Genomic DNA, 17,415 nt, shown 5'->3' with positions numbered 1-17,415 from the left:
CAAGTCATCTTATGCTAGCTTTTCAAGCATTTTTCACTTGTTTCAATAGGTTTTATGCACTTTCTTGCACAATAAGTAAGTGATTTGGAGTGGATTTTCATGATTATGTTAAATCAATTAACCATCATTTATTTGATACAAGAGACACGCCGAATAGCGGCGGTTTTTTTAGGAATTTGCGGTGGTTTTTAACGGCCGCAAAATGAAATTCCAGCGGTTCCACAAGCGTCGCCTGTTAGGGGGTGGAGATTTGATTTTGCGGCGGTTTTGAGAAACCGCAAAACCGCTGGCATAACTCCACTAAATCAGGTTGGTGATTTTGCGACGGTTGCAAAACCGCCGTTATTTTGGTTAGTTGATTTAAAAAAATTTGCAGCGGTTTTACAACCGCCGCAATTTTAAGTGGGCCTTTTAAAAAAAATTGCGACGGTTTTGAACCGCCACAATTTCATGCATGAGCTTAAAAAAAAACTGACCAACTACAATAGTTTATACCATTTTTCTTTACTATAACCTATTTTTTTACATCATATTTATTAAACTTTAAATATTAACATAGAAAAATACTAAATAAACAATATCATGATTAACAAAGCGTAAGGTTAATCAATTTGAGAAGTGAAATAGCACAAAGAATTTTTAAGTAGAAAATCATTGTTAACAGATGAGCATCAGCCAATTGTATGAGATGTTTTTGCAAGCAAGTAATTAACTAGACAAAAAGTTAAAAAAGAACATGTTGAGCCTTATCTTGCAATTGTACTGCACTCTACAGTGAAGGATACAAAGAACTATATATTAAAACCCAAAAAAAAAAATATTCATGTGATTCTGAATCTCCTCACATCACAACAAATTTTGCTAAGATTTTTGCAGGGAGTACAATACCTTTTCATATCTCTTTGATGCTCTTTCATATTTGCCAGCCTTGAACAGTGCATTCCCTTCTTTCTTCTTCTTTCCAACTGCCTCTATCTTCTCTGGTGTATTCAGATCCCACGATTCCTTTTCCTGTATTCCATTTTTATTAAATTAGTGTTGTTTTTAATATTGTCAGAACCATAAAACATTAGGAACATAAGACAATTCTCTCACACCTTTACAAAGGAAACCAGCTCAACTTCATAGTACACGTTGGAGTTGGGAGGAACGGTGGCCAATTCCTGAGTTGACCCAGATGAGCCAAAAGCATACTCAGGATGTATGGTCACCAATGCAACTTCCCCTTTCTTCATGTTCATCACAGCTTTATCAAGTCCATTAATTACTTGCTCCTCGTCAATTTTGAACTCAAATGGATGCTCATCATCATGACCCTTCTTCACGAAAATAGTCCCATCTTGCAGCTTACCAATAAGTTTCACTGCAACAATAAAAATAACGAATTCAACAACAGCAGCCAATAAAATAGTAAATGAAACAAAGAGAAGCATAATGCAGATCAAAAGCTTTACCTTGAACCGCAGCTCCATCATTGGGACGTTCATACCCCTCTCCCTCCTTCAAGGTCTTCTTGAGAACCTTATTATCCTTGGTTATGTCAGATACAGCCTTCCAAGATATCAACTCAAGATCAATTTGGAGCGAAGCATTCGGAGGTATAGCACCTTCATCACCTGATGCTGGTCTTCCATTCTCACCAAACGCATCTGCAAAACTATACATGTCAATGAACTTGCACATGATAATTCATTGGTGAGTATAAACAGTGGTCACAATCAACTCCCAAGTTTCATATATATATATATATATATATATATATATATATGAAAGCCTCTACACTGTTTAGAAACCAAGCCATTGATCCTGGGGGAAATGCAGCTAGCTAGCTCTATTCATAATAATAATAGTTCCTAAGATTGATATCAACTCCAGACTCAAGCAAGAGATATACTATCTACATCAATGTAGAAAAAATCAGTGCATACTACCTTACCCCTCTATAACCCCACTTCAAAAACAGAAACCAAGTAAATATGGAGTTAGAGGATAACCCCTCTACATTACAAAGCACACACATAATTTCACTTTCATCCAAATTTAGTAACAATTAGCATTCTATATGCTTTACTTCTTACACTATTCACATCTGGTAACATTGTCCAAAGTTACAAAATCATATAAAAGGTTTGAGGTATAGGAAGAGTTTAATTTTTCTGCACTGGAGGTATACAAAAGAGTTTAACATTGTTATCCAGTAAAAAGCTTGTGTAACTTGAGTGCCATGAAAAGCTTTCCAAGTGATTTATCAAAAAATTATGTTGCACACATGCTAATGTCATATAATAATTCAAACAACATATATTATTTAGTAATAGCAAAATTAAGGAATGCATCCATGCAAATTTCTGCAACTTCTTTTTAATGAAAATGTGTTGTGCATGCAGATCAAAATCAGTGAAATGGTTTAAATAATGTAGCAGCTATTTTGATCATACATTCATGTACATATTTCAAAAATGGGTATACACACCTTCACATGAGATAGGAGAAGAATACTAAACTAATTTTGTGAAGCTGACTTATAGTGACTCATGTTCAATACAAATCACACTGATACAGAAATTGAAAATGTAGAATTTATCAGATAAACAAGTAACTGTAGTATACCTGAATCCAACTCTCTTGAAAATTTTGACACAAGTAGGCTTTATTATTAGTGTCACGTAAACACCAGGCTCAAATTGTTCAATAACTTGTGTTTCTCTATTTCTCAAATAGTTCAGGATGATGTACTTGAAATTCTAGTCAAGGGATTTGTTCTGTTTCTCATATATTCTCTTTGAAATATTTTATGCCATTAATTTGGATGACTAAGCATTTTTTATAAAGAAATATGATGCTCAAATACTAAAGCAGTTTGTAATAAGAAGTGTGGAATTAAAAGTTGAGCAATTGAGATATTTATATATGTAAGTCAATGATTTCAACTATATCCTTGGTAAATAGAATGAAGATACCTGAATAATAGTGGACTCAAAAATTTCTTGCATTGCTTTATGCTTAGAAGACTCATCTGCTGCCAATGTTGTAGGTTCCTTAATACCATCGTTGAAGCAAAGCAATTACTGGGTACAAAAAAATTAGCAAAACCAATTTCAAAGTGCATAGAAAGAAAGTTAGGAGAATATTATGTACATGACTGTATGCTATTGAATCATCAACATCCTTTTCTATTTGACGGTTCCTTCCATCCAGTTTAATAATAAGATATAATATACTTAGGAAAATATATAATATACTTAGAAAATTAGGAAAATATATAATATACTTGAAAATAAATGAAAAACATTGCAGCCAGTTTAATAATAAGAAAATAAGGTAATTGTCAATGCAATTACTTATCCTCCCACCCATATCTATTTTCTCCCTCAGTTGTTGAAGTCTCTGATCATCTCGCCTAAACATTGATCCCAAACCTCAATCTTTCTCTTCTAGTGTATAAATAAAAAATATGAGTTAACTATTTGTAAAAGCTCAGCAGAATGACTGACCAAATCTGACACTTTCTGCCACACGTTAAAGACAGAAACACTAATCACTTAAGGAAGAAAAGGAGGTACCTTCAGACCCTGTCCAGTTCAAGATTTATAATTGAAAAACCTTGGCAGTACTAATGCCAAAAATGAATTTACCGATAGAATGAAAAAAATGAACTTCAGACTGTTGTGAAACTGTACCACTTGATAGGTAATATAATCTAAAGTGTCGAACAAATTAGATTTAACAGGTTTCAACATTAAACTATTGTATGTGGAACCTGTAGCTAATAAATAAAACTTACAAAACACAACTTTCTGTGTTCATACAATTGAAAAATCCAAGAATTCATTTCATCTCAGTTTAAATCAAATTCCAATAGCTAATCACTTTATAAGTTTACTTTGACAAGTAAAAAATTAGTGCAAACTTCAATGAAATGGTGTTTACAAATGCTTGAGTACTAAGAAATTGATCGATAATAGAAGAAATTAATTTTTCTACAAATACATACACAAGGATCAAATACATTAATGACTAATTTTTATCAATTTTAGCACCAAGGAAGCAATAAAGTGTTGGAGCTCTAATCTTGTTAGGTAGTGTGCAATAAACAACCAACCAAGCAGCTATACGGAACAATTCTCAACCTTGAAATGGAAAAAAAATAATTAAATTTTAGCTTTACACATAGAAGGTCCATCTAGTACAAATGTATCACTTCGTTGAAGCATTTTATCAAACAGCATAAGGACATGAGCTACAATGGGGCTCCCCATGTCACAATTTACAAACGCAAGAAGACACTTAAAAAAAGAGAAATTATATACGAACTTAATGTTCCGATCCATCAGACCAACCCAAACACACAATAGTGGTACCTTCAAATCCTTTAACTCTATACAGCAACAATTAACTTGAATTATAGAAGATATAAACAAAATCTAAATCAAATTAACCTGAAAGCATAATCTGAACCAAGAAGATATAGAAAATTTTGATGAAAATAGGGAACAAATATGGATGGAAGAATGAATATATCAACACAAGAATAAAAAGTGACTATTAAATGATTTAATAACAAGATGTACATAAATAAACACTTGTAATGATTTCAGCAACTGCCCATCTTATAGACAAATTATGCCAATACCTTTGATAACTTCAGCTAACAACAGCAGATTAGATGGGATATAACAATTATACCAAATATAAAAGAACTCTTACTTGATTGCTTGAGGTAGCATTAAATCTATCATTACCAGCAATTGCATGAAGGAGAATCTCAGCATTAACGACTGATTAACCAAAGCAACCAATAGTATCAAGTGAAGACGCATATGCCATAAGTTGGCTTCAAACCTACAACACCGCAAAAGGATGCTGGCTGTCTCATGCTTTCACTAGTATCACTTCCCAGTGATACCACACACTGCCTGGCAGAAACTGCAGCTGCCGATCCTCCTGATGATCCTCCTATCACCCTAGAAAGATCCCATGGATTGGTTGTGACCTATTGAATGAACATACACATCAACTGATTAAACCAATCTCAGTTATAAATGGGCCATAGCAAGAACACTAGAATCCATACCTCATAAAGCTTAGCCAAATTTATAACACATCCATGAGTGCTAGCAATGCAACCATGGTTTTAGAACTATGTATCAGGTGCATAGTATATAAAGATCTCTCAATTCGGAAACCTCAACAATAAAATTGAGCTTAATTTCTATCTACAGTGAAGTTTACACTCACTATCTCAAAATGAATCTAAAAAGAAAATTGTTTTTAGAAAAAGTTACACAATTCATTTCACCCAAATTGGAACATGGAAAGAACAGACATAGACTTCAATCCACACAATTAAAACAAAATGCAATGCAATACAATACAATATAATTAAGTATGCTTAGCACGAAATTAACTATAAGCTAGTTTTAGAAATAACAGAATCGCAAATACTTGAAATTAAACATTAAAGAAAATTGAAGAACCTGAAATGCAGAACCTTCAGTGGTGCTACCCATACCGAACTCATCTAGATTGGTCTTTCCAACAACAATGGCGCTAAGCTCCTTCACCCTCTTTACAGCGGTTATGTTGAACGGCGACAGGTATCCTTCGAGAATGCGTGACCTGCCAGTGGACGACATATCAGCAAATTGAAACTTAGTAGCAAATATTTGTAAAAATTATTCTAACACTGCAAATTGAAATTTGGTGTAGATATTGAATGAAAAATGCTAGATAGATTCTCTATTGAGCTTTCTCTTCTTCTTTGTTAAAGCAAAGCAATCAAATTAGTGCAAAAACCAAGAGCAAAACTAGATTCAGAGATTCAGAGTGAACAAAAAATTCAGAACAAATAAAATAAAAAAGAACAAACCAAAAGCAAAGGAGCAGAGCAGAAGAGGAAGGCATAAACAGCGAGCAGATCTAGGTCAGAAGTACGGTTTGGATTGGGTGAGGAGCCTTTCGCCTCTTGTAAAAATGTAAAACCTAGCAAAAAAAAGGGTGAAGGAGAAAAATCTGCAATGGCCAGCGGTGGAGGCGACGTGTAACACCCTAACTATCAAAATGTCACGCTTCCGGCTGCGCCACTCTGATAGCTCGAGTATTACCACGACTCTTATAATATTTAAGATTAAAATATGAGCCTGTTTAAAACTTAAAACCGCATAACCTTTCGATAACTCTTTTTCGTGAAAACCAAAACATACATGTACATACAAATCAGATACAACCTTAAGATATATATATATATACACACACACACACTAGTTTACAAATATACATATCATAATTTCCTATCCCTCTTACAAACTTAATAAAGATAAAGGCGAGGGAAAACAATAGCTACGGTAATACAAAAGGACCGAATAAACAGAAAATAAACATAACTCTCCTGAAACTTCGTCTTCCATATCCTGAAAAGGAATAACCTGTAGGGGAGTGAGAACGTCGTCCTCGCTTGTTCTTACTATAGGATTACAGAAATTGCTATAACAAGATACGTAAAGATAAAATCACTCTTAGAGTTCAGTGATCATTACTTGTCTTATGAGTCTTTCCAAAAAAACCATAGGTTCACATTCGAAATCCAGAAAATTTCTTTTTGAAGACTTGCTAAATTTCTCAAATATTCTAAAACAAAACCTTTTTCCTTTCTTAAAGAAAATGTCTGAAAAGATTTTCCTAGACCGCAACCATGAAAGCAGTTACCTACGCGGTATAAATGATCATCCCGTTCCAAGCATAGGTTCATTAAGTCTATACTGAACCGGTCAGATACTTTATACAGAACTAGGACTCAATATACCAATCACGGCCTCAAGCCCATCCAATCCAACATGGCCCCCGGCCCAAACAGCTCAATCAGCAACCAACTCATCACAAACCAATCAATTCAAACACAATCACAATTAATGTGGTTCAAGCACAATCAAGAGCAATTACAACAAGTATAATAGTTAGCAGTTAACATAAGTATTCACATAGACAAACCAAATACAATATGCACACCCAAACAATATCACATAGATGCAAATGATGAATGCTTGTCCTACTGGCTGTGATATCACATTGTTGGTTCAATTGCCAACCTGACACATTCCCATGGGAATGTTGCCCTTCGGTCACGTATAAATGGGAACCCTCTGGGATAACGTGCCCGCCATACAGTCCAGGATGTCAGTGCCTGCACACTCCTGTGATCCGAAAGGATGTGAGCGGGATACTTTGCCTCCGACCTCACATCTACACGTAAGCGGGATTAACCACCATCCTTACGCGGGCGCCGCAACCTCGACAAGCGGGATTAACCACCGTCTTTGCCAGGCGCAAGTGACTTATCAACAATATCGTCAATTATCAAATCTCTCAGCATAAGCGGGACGAACCCGGGCCTTACGCCTACCAACCAATAACTCATCAATCTTGATGATATCCACAATCAATCAGGCTCAATAACTGATTTCAAATTCATTCTTGGCCCATTTTCTTTTAAATAACAAACTTATTCAATTCACATCTTGCCAAGAATTACTTTTCAAAATGGAGCCACTTCCCACCTCTTTCCAACACTTCCAAACAATCATGAAACCAGGCCAAACTCAAAATCTCTTTTGAAAGACTCAAAATCATTCATTTCTAAACCAGGATTTGGTCATAAAATTCCTCAGCAGAGTCTCAAGACTTTAGGGGAGATTAACCTAACTCATTCTCTAAATTCATTGAAAACTTCCAAAACCTTAACTTCTTGTTTTAACTAAATAAAATTGAATTTAAACCAAAACCAAGTCATGTGTCTAAATATTCCGAACCAATTTCAAAACCAATTTACTTAAACCAAAACCAAATCATTTAAACCGAAAACCAATTTCAGTTTCATTCTTAAATCCTTTTCCAAAGGCTCGGAAATTGTTTCAGTTTTACTAAGTCAAAGTTTCCTAAAATACTTCAAACTTTTCTTAAAACGTCGTAAAGTGAAATTAGTTAATCAAAATCCAAGTTCCTTTTAAATCCATTAAAACTTCTTCAAATTTACTTATTTAATCAACTTCCAAAATATAATTATTTTCATCTTCAAATTGACTTTAAAACCTAATCCTTTTCAAAAATAGTTTACATTCAAAGTATAAAGATTTTCTTAATAAAAGACTTCAAACATATTTCATATATCCGTAATTCAAGTCAAAGCATAATTCATTCTCTTTTTAAAAATTCGTTTTAATTAGAGTATCTGATTTTATAGAAATTTCGGCAGCATCTCCCCTAAAATTTGGACTTTGCCACCCTTTCCGGGTCCCAACAAAACCAATCATCAACTCTTTCCAATAGGTTCAAGACCAAATCAATTTCCAATAAAACAAAAACTCAACTTTCAGATTGTCAAAATCATTCAAATCAACCAATCCAGAAATCTCCAATTTATCAAAACCAGACATTGTTTCAATCAAACAGGCAACCATATTCATTCAAGATAAAATCAGACAATTCATAAGACTCACATAACCACCAGAAATACATTTCGTACAACATATCCATTTATAACAATTTCTAATTTAAAATAAATCAGTTTGTATTGAAAGCCCCTACCTCAAGACGCAAAACCATATCCCAAACGCCTCACTGAGTCCTTTTCGTCTCAACTCGAAATCAACAGCAAACCACAACTCGGTCTCTGATCACTTTCGCAATACTCACAGCAACTTAAAAGTGACACGCAACATACAGAACTCGAACCTACGTTACCAAGACCTCAGAGTTTATAACCAAACATAATAGGATACTAATGCAGGGTTTTCTAAAATACAACTACTTACCGAACTAAGAAAACAAACCAGCATCGTTCATTGAACCGGCTTAGCAGCAGCCCCGGTAACCACCTCGAGTGGCGGCAGCGACCAGATCTCCGGCGACGATAGCTGAAACTAACATACAGTGACAATGAAGCTTTCGGAAACCCAAAGGAAACAAAGACCAACATAAACCCTTACCGGCAGAGTTTTTCCGGCGACGGCGACGAGGTTTTCTGATGGCCAGAAACATAGAGGCGTAGCTCCCCGCGGCGGCGGCGGCAACAGCAAGGCACTGATGGCGGCGACAGAAATGGTGAGGAACGGTGGATCTAATGGCATTGCGAGCTCCCTCTCTTCTTCGCGAACGGCAACGGCGTCGGGCAACAGGGAGGATGAATGACAGCGGTGCAGACAACGGGACGCGGCGGCGAACTCCTTCCTGCGGTGACTCCCTCGTGAATCTTCTCTCTCTTTGTCCGATCTCTCTCTCTTCGTGCTCGCCGGCAGAGGCAAGATGGCGGCGACAGAACCCAGCAGCGGCGAACAGCGGCAAAATGTCACGCTTCCGGCTGCGCCACTCTGATAGCTCGAGTATTACCACGACTCTTATAATATTTAAGATTAAAATATGAGCCTGTTTAAAACTTAAAACCGCATAACCTTTCGATAACTCTTTTTCGTGAAAACCAAAACATACATGTACATACAAATCAGATACAACCTTAAGATATATATATATATATATATATATATACACACACACACACTAGTTTACAAATATACATATCATAATTTCCTATCCCTCTTACAAACTTAATAAAGATAAAGGCGAGGGAAAACAATAGCTACGGTAATACAAAAGGACCGAATAAACAGAAAATAAACATAACTCTCCTGAAGCTTCGTCTTCCATATCCTGAAAAGGAATAACCTGTTGGGGAGTGAGAACGTCGTCCTCGCTTGTTCTCACTATAGGATTACAGAAATTGCTATAACAAGATACGTAAAGATAAAATCACTCTTAGAGTTTAGTGATCATTACTCGTCTTATGAGTCTTTCCAAAAAAACCATAGGTTCACATTCGAAATCCAGAAAATTCCTTTTTGAAGACTTGCTAAATTTCTCAAATATTCTAAAACAAAACCTTTTTCCTTTAGCTATTAACATTTTTAATACTAATGATTATTTCTATATATATATATATATATATATATATATATTATATTATTGGACAACTAAATTTTACCCTAATATACTAAATCATTATAGGTTATCATACGATTATACGTGTAATTAATTATACGTTAATATATATTAATAACATTTTAACATAATGATCCTATTAATTACACACTAATAAAATTTTAACCCAACTAATATATTATTGGACATCTAAAATTTTCAATAAATACTATTGTTAATAAAATTTTAACCCAACTATTAACTATTTTATGGGTTAAGTACGATTTTGGTCCCTAAGGTATATGCCAAAAAATTTTTTCGTCCTCAACTTTTTTTTGCATACAAAATCATCCCTAAGGTTTAACTTGGTTTTAAAATCGTCCTTCGGACCAAAATACCCTTCTCCTTCTTCACCAAAATACTCTGTTTCTATTCTTCTTTTTCTTCTTCTCCATCACAGTAGCCTCTGTTCTTCTTCTTCTTCTTCTTCTTCTTCAACAAAATCAAAAAATAAGAAATAGAATTGGAACTATAGGGAGGAGCAGCGGTGACATGCGAGGAACAACGTCGACATGCGAGGAGCAGCGGCAAGCGGCGAGGAGCAGCGGCAAGCGGCGAGGAGCAGCGACATGCTAGCGAGGAGGAAGAGCAGCGAAGAGATCCAGCGGTAAGATCTAGTTGCGAGGACGCAAAGCAGCAAGCTAGCGAGAAGAATGAGGAGAACGACAATGCGGCGGACGTCCTCCTCGTTGATCTGCTGGCGTCGACGTCCGTCCTCTCTTATTGGCATTGTCGCCACCTGACGGAGGAAAAATTGACGGTAAAGATTTTTGCAAAAATATCACGTTGCAAGTATAGTTCTAGACCGATAATTAAACCTCAATCAATATTTAAATTGTTTGTCACTTAAGTAGACCCAATAAAATTAACCAAAGTATTTTAAACCTTGGGTTGTCTCTCAAGGAATTGCAGGGAAGTATGTTATTATTGGTTATGAAAAAGTATTTTTGGGGTTTTTAAATGTTGAACAAGGAATGTAAATGACAAGGAAATAAACTAACAACCAAGGAAAGTCCTAGCAAGGGTTGAGAATCGGAATTCCTATCCTCATTATCATTGTCAATTGTGATGGTAATTGCAAATTGCCCTCACTTAGTTAACCTCTAACAATTGAAGGAAAGTCAAATGAGAAATTCAAATTGAGTTCACAAGTCCTAATTAAAGACTAGAGTTAGTGAAGCTCAAGCCAACTAGCAACTTTCAATCACCAACCAGCAAGAGACTTTGACAATTCAAGAGTCTCTAAATTACTCAATCCAAGCTAAGAATACAAAAATCTAATTTAAAATCCAACCAAGCATTTTATTAAAAACATGGTAGGCATAAAATAAAAGCATAGAAAACTAACAAGGAATATTAAATCCAAACAACCAATTGCAAACTTCAATGACTAACAATTAAAGAGAGTAACAATAAACATGGAAAACATAAACTGCATTAAAAGAAATCAAATGTAACAAGAGCTCATAAACATAAAAATGGCGAAAAAGGAAAATTAACAAGAGAAAAAGATGAACTAAAGTGCTTAAACAAATAAAAGTAAGATAAAAACTAAAATAAAGGAAGATTGAACCTGAACCTAAAGAGAATTTGAAAGAAGAAACCCTAAACATAGAGAGAGGAGAGAGCCTCTCTCTCTTTAGAAAACTACATCTAAAACCTAAGAATTGTATGAATGAAAAGTGAATGATTGAATCCCCATTCTAGCTCCACTCTGCAGCCTCTAATCAGTATTTTCGCGCCTGAAACTGGGTCCACAACAGCCCAGAAATCTCCCCCAGCATTTTCTGTTAATTGCAGCACGTGACGCTCTGTCACGCGTACGCGTCAGTCACGCGTACACGTCGTTGGACTTTTCACCTTGCCACGTGCAGGCGTCAGCCACGCGTGTGCGTTGTATGTCTGCTCCACCAGTCACGCGTACACGTCATCCACGTGTGTGCGTCGATACCAGATTCTGAAATCCTTAATTTCTTGTGTTCCTTCCACTTTTGCAAGCTTCTTTTTCATCCTCTAAGCCATTCTTGCCCTATAAACCCTGAAAACACTTAACAAACATATCACGGCATCGAATGGTAATAAGAGAAGATTAAAAATTAGCAATTTTAAAGCCAAAGAAGCATGTTTTTAATCATAGCAAAAAATTAGGAAGGAAAATGTAAAACATGTGAATTATATGAATAAGTGTGAGAATAATGGATAAAATCCACTCAATTCAATACAAAATCAACACGATTATCAGTACAGAGGTTACCATTCCTTTTAAGGTTTAAAAAAGCTTGTTGCCCTCAAACATCTAAACAAACAGTACATCCCAACGCATCGACTTAATCACGGACAATGTGGCCAATAAGAATTAAGGTTTCACAACTCTCCTTGAGACTGCATCATTACGCACTCCTTCTTCTGTGTCCTGGCATTTTGCTTTAAGGAACTAGCATTTTGGTGGTTATATCTAGGAGTAGAAAGAGGTGTTAACTAAGCTCGGGTTAATGTTTCGAAAAGATACTAAGCTCAAAGGCGATCAAACTATTCAAATAATATTTGTCAACAATTAAAAGGTCTGGCATGGTGATTAGACCAAGTCCTAGGAAACAAAAAGATGCACAAGAAGAATAATTGAGGGGCATACCAAGGGAGAAATTTTGAAATCATGCCCTGATAGGAGGAGAATAAAACACATCGAATCAAATACATGCCAGCTGATATCCAAGAAATGGAAGTTTGTGAAAGAGAGCAATTCCATCCATATTGAGTGCTAACATTTCAAGGATTTACATGATTATACCAAGATAAGTTCAGGCTCATCCCAGAAAAATGAGATTCATGTCAGTAAGAATAGAATTGGAAAGGTGACCAACTCAGAATTCAAGATGGAAATCCCAATGTGAGTCACAAAAGAAAGGCTAAGTGGTTTTACGAAGGTTCGTTGACGTGCTTTCGCTCGTATAGACCCTCTTGTTGTTATTTTACTTTTCCTCCAACATAATTGGTGCTTCTTACCAGGACCACATAATTGAACGAATTTTGTTCCTATCGCTCACTTCATCTAACTCCTAAGTTCTACCGATCCTAACAATGTCTTCGTACATAAGGTAATCGAAAATGATTTGGTCTTCAGCACTAACTCTATCGCCACTTACTCCTTCTCTCAACACCTAGCCGATTAGCAGTTAAAGGTTAAATTCGTGTCATACCTCATCCTCGTAGTCCACCATCATTACGCGTGGAAGTACGTTTTTCCAAAAGTTGTGCTGAATAAAAAAAAACTGTAGAATTTCATTTTCGGATCCTAAACTTCCGACGCGCATATCGTTTTCGTTTCGAATCCTTTTTTTCCGTTCTTTGAACGACATAAACTTCACGGACCCAATTTTCATATAAAACAAATTTAAAATCATTTGGGATCCGAAAGCCAAGTTATGCTTCGCCGAAGTTCGGCCAAAACTCATTTTTACACAAAAGTTCCAAACCTCAATTTTCATTAACCCAAACTCAAGTCACACTTCCATTACATATAATTGGAATAGCCACATACCATTTATTTTACCAAATTCATTCACAACCTGCTTCAATCAATTATACATCAATATGTACCTAGTTTCATACCTAATTCTCATGACTTTAGTCACAACATACACCAACATACCACCACAAACTCATGTTCATTCCTTTCCTACTTTACAAGCACCAATAAATCATCATTTAAGAGCCTAAATCTAACATCAACAATCAAGCAAAAACTCATCATTTATCATTAAGTACTAATCAATTTACTTGCTCATATATTCATTCCTATTTTAAAGTCAATTAGCCTAAGTCTTCACAGAACATTATATATTATATACGTGAAACCTAAACCATACCTTGGCCGATTTCTACGTATTATCCAAGACAACCCCGCAAGACAAGCTCGCAAACCTTCCACACCAAAGTTCAGTTCTAGCACCAACCAATTTTCCAACTAAGCTTCCAATGGCTCCAAAGACTTCATATCATACATACATACACACTTAACACAAATATAACATATTTATACCCAAAATTCAATATCCAAAGCATTTAATCAATGAATTAGCTAGGGTTCTAGGATTCTCACCTTACCAACGGGAAATTAGAACAAGACTTGGCAAGTCTACCAAGTTAATTTGATCATAAACACCAAAATTTAACAATTTTCAACATCTTTTTACATGAATTTTTGAAATTGAAACTGAGGAAATCGAGGAAGGAAATGTGACTTTCTTACCTTACAATATACTGGGCTTTGTAGAGCTTGACACCGCGGATGCGTGACCGCAAACGGTGCGGCGATCGGAGCTCCGGATTAAAAGTTATGTGGATTTGAATTAATGTCAAGGATTTTGGAACCTTGGAATGTTCTTCCCTCCTTCCTTGGCTGTGTTTCTGCGCTTCTTGCATGTGGGAGAGAGAAAGTGAGCTGAAGCTCACTTAAGTTAGTGAATCGGTTGGGCCCACGGGCCCGGTTCGGGTCTGGTTCGACTCGTTCGCTCTAATCTTGGACCAAATTCTTTAAAATTAGTGTCAAAATTCTTGTTTTAATTAGCTCTATCCCATATTACTATAAAATTCACATTTTTAATTTCTTTTATTAAAAATTAATTTATTGATTAATTATTCACTAATTTTGCGGGGTTTACACTATGTATGAAAGGAAGAAAAAAAATAAATAGTGAAAATTATTGCAAGCTAAATACGGCAAAAAATGATAATATTTGCTAGTCATACAACATTGCTCTAATGTAAATAGTTTTACGCATCATTTAATTTTATAAATTTAATTCATTTTTAAGTAGTATATTTAAAAAATTAGTTATCTATAATCTATCTATAATAATATATAATGGCAAAACATAAGTTTTAGTATCCAAAATTTTTTTCAGTAATACCCGTCTTAATTAACTCCCCCTTCACGTTCTTCAGTTTTAAAAAATTCCTACCAGTTTCTTTCACCTCATGTCTATGTTATTAGAGCAACTTCACACGTACCCCACTTTGACATAACTTTCAACCGTTGTCTGTCACCACCTCCTGTCTGTTTCTCTCATCTCATATTCACGTTTTTAGAGCAACTTCATACTTGCATCACTTTGATATAACTTCACATCAAACACCAATATCATGTTAAGATATCATAAACAGAGATGAATGCATTGTTGACCATCAATATTTTGCCTCAGAAACTCTATCTAAAATTAATTGTACAAAAAAAAAATACTATAGGTTACTCCTACAATATTATAAACTATAAGTAATAATTTTTTCGTTACATCCGTATTTTGATTATTATTATTATTATTATTATTATTATTATTATTATTTATTATAATTTTATTCTAATGTACTCTTAGTAGCTATGATTTATATACAAAATTACTTTATTTTCGGTGAAATTTAAAATATATTAATCTCATGCTAATAATATATTACTTTTAAATATTCAGATACTTATAATAGTAATAGAACTAGTCCACCTAGTGATAATAACATTGATATGTATAAATTATCATATTTAAAACTTTAATTCATGCTTAGTGAATCTTCAATTATTTTCAATATAATCTATTATGATTGATAATTATTCACTTAATAAATTTATACTGTTAATTTAAAGTTTGAATTATTTTTACTATGAACTATTTTAATGTACTCTAAATTTTTATCATGTATTTATAATCTTAATGATAATTATCCTTAGAAAAAATATTAATTTTATTTCTTAAATTTTTTGGCCCTGATAATGTGAAATAATTTATATTAAAAGATTTAGATAATTTAAAAAATATTATCAAAATAGACATATTAAAATACAATAAATAAAGTTGTTAATTCAATATTTATTAATGAATAACTACTAAAAAAAATATTGTATAAATAATAGAAAATAAATTAATAATATACAGACTAATTTAGATAACCAAAATAAAATAAAATAAGAAACAAAAATAAGATATTAAATTCTACTTTTTGTTATGTGGTATAAAAATAATATAATAATATAATAAATTGTAATGTTCTAAACAAAAGAATATGAAACTTAAAAAAATGTGATCTTTTATACATTAGATAATTTAAAAAATATTTATTACAAAAAAGTTAAAAAGTATTCTGGAGAGAGATCGAGAGAGAGGGAGAGAGAGAAAAAGAGAGAGATTTGAAATCTTTTAACTAATAAAAAAGAATCATTGATGCGTGAGAATATTTTCTATCTTTTCCTAGTGAATTTGCATTTAATTTATTGAGTTTAATCAAGAATTAATTATCTTTTACCCACTATGGATACTACTTTGAGTCTTGTGAAATTTTGTTTATTTTAGGTAGATTTGGTTGGATTTGATGGAGCTTTCACAGAAAAAGAGAAGAAGGATATCTAGGGCAGGAATGGCTTAGAAGATGGAGATGAAGCTTGCACAAATGGAATCAGCACAAGAATTAAAGGAGATGACAGCGAGGAGCGACGCGTGCGCGTACCTGACGCGTGCGCGTGATTTGGAGCTGTCCATGGTGACGCGTGCGCGTACCTGACACGTACGCGGGAAAAGCGAAGTTGCTCAGCGATGCGTGCGCGTACTTGCCGCGTACGCGTGACACGCAAAGAAGACGATCGATGCATACACGTGACTGACGCATACGCGTGACATGCGCCACATGCGGAAAACGCAGAAAACGCTGATTTGGATTCTGATTTAAACTTTTATTTTAAAATAGGAAAAGATATTATTTTTAGTTTTAGAAAATAGATTTTAAATTAATTAGGATTAGATATAAAAGAGAAAAGAAACTTCTCTTTTAGGGGATTCCAACATTAGTTAACTTTTCATTCCACTTATTTTCTCTCTGAACCATGAGCAACTACACCTCCACTGTTAAGGTTAGGAGCTCTGTCTATTGTATGGATTGATACTATTATTTTTCTATTTTAATTCATGTACTGATTTATAATTCAAGAATTGTTTTCGTTCTTTAGCTTATGAATTTGGGTGGAACGGAAGTATGACCCTTTTTCTAATTGAGTTCTTGTATAACTTGGAAAAGCTCTTTACTTGAACAACAACTTGAAAACATATTCTCCTAAATTTCTAATTATCTGGACTTAACGGGATACATGACATATAATCCTCTTATATTTGGGTAATTAGGATTTTTGTGGCATATAAACTAGAATTAAGCTTCACCCTCTAATTGGAATTAAGTGACCAAGGAATTGGCGGTTGATGAATTTTAGAGGAGACTAAAAAGGTCTAAGGAATTAGGGTTTAGTCACATATAGTTTGCCATGAATTAAATCTTGCATGATTAAAATAGTTAGTAAGAAAAGTCAATCAGGAAAATAGATAACTCTGAAGCCTTAACTGCTTTCTCCATATT

Source organism: Arachis hypogaea, chromosome 14, assembly GCF_003086295.3.
Source record: "Arachis hypogaea cultivar Tifrunner chromosome 14, arahy.Tifrunner.gnm2.J5K5, whole genome shotgun sequence".
In the NCBI taxonomy this organism is placed as follows: Eukaryota; Viridiplantae; Streptophyta; class Magnoliopsida; order Fabales; family Fabaceae; genus Arachis; species Arachis hypogaea.
This window is presented reverse-complemented; position numbering follows the sequence as displayed.